General features: G+C 44.8%; 1 long non-coding RNA gene across 2 annotated transcripts; it reads left to right on the top strand.

Annotated features, from left to right (window-relative positions):
- Positions 1–794: 794 nt before the first annotated feature.
- LOC138682505 (uncharacterized) lies at positions 795–5,847 on the top strand. Of its 2 annotated transcripts, none has more exons than XR_011322610.1 (2): positions 795–1,328; positions 4,693–5,847. It is a non-coding gene; the product is annotated as an uncharacterized lncRNA (long non-coding RNA). The 2 variants fall into 2 exon arrangements; XR_011322609.1 differs by having other exon boundaries at positions 4,679–5,847.
- Positions 5,848–6,181: the final 334 nt, after the last annotated feature.

Here is a 6,181-nt window from a genome sequence, read left to right as displayed (position 1 = left end):
CGGCGGGCCCGAGCTGAGGCGAGGGGCGCCCGGGCTCCTCCAGGGGCTGTCGAGGCCGGGCTGGAGGAAGCCCCGAGCTGAGCCGGAGCGCAGCCTGCCTGGGCTGGAGACCTCCCGGGGGGTCCCCACCTGCCCGAGTCTCCCTACGGTCCCCGGGGCTTATTTGTAGCTGCAAGGGCTGAAGGTCTTCCCTGCTCCCTTCCCAGTGGGTTCTTGACTCCGTGTGGTGTCTTGTCCTCCACGTCAGCCAGCACTGATGCTGCGGAAACGGAGCGCTTCGTCCCAGGTGAACCACTTGCTTCCAGTCATTCCAGTAATCCCTGGAAGGGAATCCTCGATGCCAGAAACCAGTTCCTTTATTCTTTCTATAAGGAAGAAAGATACATTCAAGGCACTTGTCTCAAATTCAATACCTGGAATTATAGGGGCTTTATTTAATCTCTGGAGTCCGCCTTTTCTACCTCAGTGGTGCAGGTGTTGCTTCCTTTCTGCCAGACTCTGTTCTCGTCGATTCAGATCGGAGAACTGGATGTAAGGTGGGGCTCCCCTTACATACATCTTCTGCTTCAGAGCTACAAATAAGGCTGACCTGCTCTTCCAGGTTGAATTCGCCAGTGCCTAAATGTCCTGGTAAATGTTGCTGTAGTCAAGCCAATCTCACAGACATGTTACGGAAAGCTGTCACCCTGTCCCAGCCATGAGGTCCCATTGGTTTCAGGGACTGACCCTAGTACTCATCCAGCCCCGCGGGGAACTGGCTTAACCATGAAACTAAGCTTGCAGAAAAAGGAATAGTTTTTTCTTCACTGATGTGCTCCTTAAACCAGCTCCGCTGGGATCACACAGGTGCCCATGGCGGAAAGAAGATGGCAGATGTGCCCAGCCTGTGTCAGGGTGCCAAGACACAGAATGGCCCCTTCCAGCATCAGTGTGGCATTGGGTGATCTGTCACCTGAATGCAGCAGCAGTAGCCTGGCCTTTTGGCTGCGCTGACCTGACAGCAGACTGCTGTGAAAAGGTGATCTTGCCTGCAACCCATGGACATGTATTCCCTTCGCATCCCTTACACGGGATCCGGTAACCGTCTGACTCTAGTCAGCTGATCGATCAGGTGGAAAAATAACACCTCAGAAAATAATGAATTTTCCATTGGCCAGACAGCTGAATTGATCCACCTTGTGACCACACAGCCGCAGGATCGAGGAAGGCAGAAACCTGTAAGTGAGGGAAAGCAGAACTGCTCCTTTCAGCAGCTGTCTGTCATTAATTCAGCTTAACTGCATCCTGTGCGCATGACTTCATGAGCCACGCAAACCAGGCCAACCCAGGTACTCATGAAAAGGACGGGGTTTGCTCCAGCCACATTTTGCCACCACCTCCTTCCTGCTGGTACCAACAATCATTGCCCATTCCATGAGCCAAATCTGAAAGGTTAAGTGTAAAAAAAAATGAGCTAATTTAGTGGAGTGATACAGCCCATTATGATGCCTATTGCTGACACAAAAGACAGAAAAGGGACAGGAATGTGACAGCCCTAACTTAGATGAAAAGTGTGCTGCAGGCCCCTCAATCCCAAAACACCAGGGAGACCTGTGAGCCCCAGCTGCCAACATCAATGCCAGCCCTTTTGCAAGGGCCAGTGGGATTATGCCACAAAGATGCTTTAGCCAAGGCCACGCTGCATAATCAGGCATGAGAAACACGAAGAGCACTGGCTGTTCTGTGCAATGCCTCGTGTCCCAAACATTTCTATTATTTCACTTGATTTGTGCTTTCCAACTGCCCTGCAATGTGGTTTTGACAGCTGTGTTGCCTGGCAGCCACTTTGTCGCAGCTCAGGATGTAATTATGAGGAGAGGTGTAACTGCACCCAAAAGAATAATGGATCCTTAGTGTACAGGCTTCACAAAAGGACCATGTTCTTTGTCCGAGTCTTTAGGCGCTGCTACAATACAAACAGCAGTAAGACAACTCAATAAAGTGTGACTTAATGTGACAGACTGGGGTATAACCAGAAGTAATTTGATTATGTTAAGAAAGGGTAAAATTATGCCAGAGCTCAGAATTTCTTGTTTGTTTTTTAACTAAGCAAGATAAGTATAACTTGTGAACGGTGTCAAAAGAGAAATAAATATGCTCTGCAGTGCGTTTAAAAATAATCAGCTGCCAGATAACATAATTTGGACTAACAATTGCCAGGAAAACAGATTAGATAGTAGTTAGGTCTTTCTAGTTTGGATCATTCCACTTTTGGGGAAGATCGTGATAGGCATTGTTTAAAATTACGTCTCACATTGCTTTTTTTTTGTTAAGTCGCAAAAAGGTTGGCTTGGTGAAGGAGTCTGATACCTGTTCTTTTTCCTCACAGAAAAGGGCGGGGGGAGAAAAACTAGGTCTGGTCAGGAAGAATTTGGCAAAACAGTTTAATTATTTAAAAAAAAACAAACCAAAAAACTGTATGTGGCACCCAAAATGTTGTGTTCAGAGTACCTCACTTTCAGTTAACTGTCACTGAAGGGAGTGCAGGGCTTTGCAGGAACAGGGTCCCTATTCTCAGCAGGTTTGGCCCCTGACTGACTGCGGATTTCCTGCCCCTTGCAGGCACTGGCAGTAACAAAAAGATATCAGATCCACTGACCGCATGCAGGCACTGGGGAACTTCCAGTTCTCCAGATTAAACACTTTTAATTTGGTTGGATATAAAGCAAAATCAAGGAGACACTCTCTCCGGTGCTTCTAGCAAGAAATCTAGGTTTAAATATACCTCCCAGAGTAGAGTCTGGACAAGGTTTTGTTCTCTCACTTGCAAGAGACTTCATATAAATATAGGAACATTTATGTTTAAATGGATACAGGATGGAGTCTGGAGACCTAAGCAACTCTACTGCAACTTTACAGATGTGGGGCCTGGGAGTGTCTGCTTTTTTTGAATGCATTTGTTTTTTTTTCATGGTGTAGCACAATCAAAAGAAATGCAGTAAAAACAATACAAGTTGTTTCATGCCTGTATGCTTTTCATATCAGTTTTTAAGTAGATCATTGCAAAAAAAAAAAAAAATTATCTGGCATCAGACATTTCCTGACAGAGCATAATAAACTCTCATTTTGGACTTAAAGCATTAGGAGTTCTTGACTCTGTCGGAATAATCGATAGATGCCACTTTGGTTTCCCTGCATGAAGTGAAGACAGGTAGTGCAGGGATAACTGCGGAGTACAGGGGGTGCAGGAACCAGGTGTGAGGAAGCCATCAACAGGCAGCACTCCCAAGCCAGCTGTTTGCAGCAGTCCCTTTTCAATATTTGCTCTCCCTGACCTGGCAGGAGGCGTTCAAAAGAAAGCAAGTTTTTTCCAAAGCAACAACACCCGCTGTACAACCAGCCAAACATCACTTCCCCTTCCCCAGGCGGTCCTGCTGGAGTGGGGACGGGGGGGGGGGTGATGCTTTTCTACCCTTTCAGAAATGGAGTCGATTTTCTCCTTCCCATCTCTTCAGAAAGCAAGCAAGTAGGTTTTTCTTCATAACAAATCTTCTCCCACGCAGGAGGAGGTGAGCTGTGTGCTGCCCACCTCCCTGTACCACATCCGGATGAGTCCCCTTCTGCGGGACTCATCCCGCGCTCTCACGAGAATCGTATCCTACAAACTTTAATTAGCCAATGTTACTCCAGGCCCAATGCATGTGAGTCACAGACTGCCTCTGTCATGCTCTGAGACCCTGCCGGCTCTCAGGCTCCTGACGTGGGGTAGCCTGGCCTGGCAGACTTTTATTTCTGGCTTTAAACACACTGTGTGCAATGACCCTGTAAAAGAGAAGGGCTGAAGAAGGCTTCACACCATCCTGCCACTTCAGTACCTCACATGAGTTTCAGGGTGCATTTCCCAGTCCCAAGAAGGGGCATGTGTGCCCCTCATCACTTCACCCACAGCGCAAGTGTGGCAGGTGACCATTCAGGCACCACAGTGCAGGCTAGAGATACACTGCAGAAGTTTGGGCACCTTTCACCTTCTACTTTAGCAATTCTTCATTGGTTCATCCAACTTCAAAACAAAACCAACCTGCTCACCCTCTGAGCTGCTAAGGATCCGCTTTTTGGCTGAATCAGCTGTTTCAGGCTTTTGAGTTGTTAGCTCCCGTCCACCTGATCAAAGAGTGGGATCTCAGTTGCGTTTTAAATGTTGGATATCGACAACTTACTGTGGATATAAATAGCATAAATCGATTATCAGAGCCATATACATCAGGGGCATGTAAGTGGGTCATGCATACTCTTTTTTTTAAATCATTGATTTAGTTTCTCAAACCTTTTTTGTTTGTTGGTTTTTTTTAAAGAAAAATCTCCAGCTGGTTTAGTACCGTGTCATCACATAGACCATATATTCAGTGACTTAAGCTCAGAAGCACTGCTTGCAGCATTTCCGAGATGTGAAAGGCCTGCAAAATGTAAGGTATGCTCAGCAACGGAAAGATACCAAAATGGGAATAGGGGACGATGAAGCAGGAGATCAGCGCAGGGTGTGACTTGAAAGACAGCAGAACAGGAAAATAACTACAAAAAAGAGGGAAGAGGTGAAAGATAAAGGAGATTTATGAGTAGGTGAAATATTTCAAGTAGTTTCATGATTTGTGTGACTCATAGCTGGAAAGGCTGAAGCTGCCTCTATTAATTCAACTCCCAGTTTTCTCTTGACAGCCTGTGAAGCTCTTCACTTCAGCATCTGACCCATTTACCCCGCCTGCCCCCCTGTGCCCAGCGCCTCTTCAAGGCTTCAAAACTCGAGGCATCTTCAAGTGGCTGCGCAGCCCGTGTCCTGCCCATGATTCACCCAGGGAATCGAGACAGGGTACCTGCTATTGACTCTTCATCACTCAAAGATGAGAGAGCTCAGGAGCATCCTGAGCTGCTGGGTTTTTTGCTGCTGTTGTTTGAACAAGAATTATGGCACTGGTCAGAGGACGGGTGGAAGGGGGTGTGCAGGGTGGCGTTTGTAACCCTAAATGGAACTCGTTTTGCATTTCCTTTAGTCCTTTCGTCCCATTTAAGAATCACTGAGCCATGATGACAAGGGCAAAACTAATGTAAATACAGACAAAAGCATTGTTTGGTGCATTGCAAAACTTTTGCTTTAATAAAAACCCAAAGAAGAATGGCTTCGCTGTGGTAATTGTGATTTGCCAGAGCTAATGAACCTGACTCAACTATTCAGTTTGATTTGTCTTTTTAACATGCTTGGAAGCAGGGGACCTTATGACCCCTCAGAGAAATTAAAACTCTTAAAGCTCTCATGTCTGGCCTTTTCTGTCAAAACAATATTGTCATTGAGCTATTGCTGTTTCTCTTACAGGCCAAGATTAAGCTCCAAAACCAGTAAGATCCTCAATGGAGTTTGTTCAGGTTTTTGGGGTTTTGTTGTTTTTTTTTTTTAACTAAACAAACATCTCAAAATGACAAATCAATATCTTTTAATTAAAAATTAAAAAAGAAACACATAAATGGACCCCTGGAATCAGGAAGTTTTTCTGACAGATGCAACCAAAATTCAAGTTCCTTTTTTTTTTTTTTTTAATGTCCAGTGTGAGAAGCTGTAATACATTTACAGAAAATATTGTCTAGGAGATTTTAAAAGAGACAAATTGCAATTAGGTGATAAATGCTCACTGAAAGTCAATGGAAAATCTCCCCTGTGTGATTGATGGTTAATCTACATATTTATCTTTTCTTCCTTAGCTATTAAATTCTGTATTTATGTTTAAATTCATGTTTTCTGTTTAAATTCATATTTTATGTTTCTTCTCCATATGTATAAGTGTGAGGATGTTTTAGCCTGATTTTGTGGAAACTGAGTTTAAGACACTGTGCTGCCTCATTGTACATCGGAGACCTCTCTGTGAATCTTCAAACGCTTAAGCTCGTCAAGCACATTTGACAGAGGTATTGAAATCCAAAAACTATTAAGTCCTTAAAAGTGTTCTGAAAATAGGCAGCCAGTTAAGAGCTGCAGTTAATGCTTCACTGAGGTAAAAAGTGCAGCGTTTCATATGAGACCTTAGAAAATCCAGATAGGGTCTCAACCTCAAGACACAAATCCATAGAAAATCAGGCTTTATTGATCCCCCTGCTCACAGAACCACTACAGAAGTGTGAGACAGAGAGATACATACATGTTTCTATAGTGTACACA

This window comes from Haliaeetus albicilla, chromosome 2 (assembly GCF_947461875.1).
Source record: "Haliaeetus albicilla chromosome 2, bHalAlb1.1, whole genome shotgun sequence".
NCBI classification, from domain to species: Eukaryota; Metazoa; Chordata; class Aves; order Accipitriformes; family Accipitridae; genus Haliaeetus; species Haliaeetus albicilla.
The sequence above is the reverse complement of the archived record's forward strand: the minus strand, read 5'-3'. Positions and strand labels throughout refer to the sequence as shown.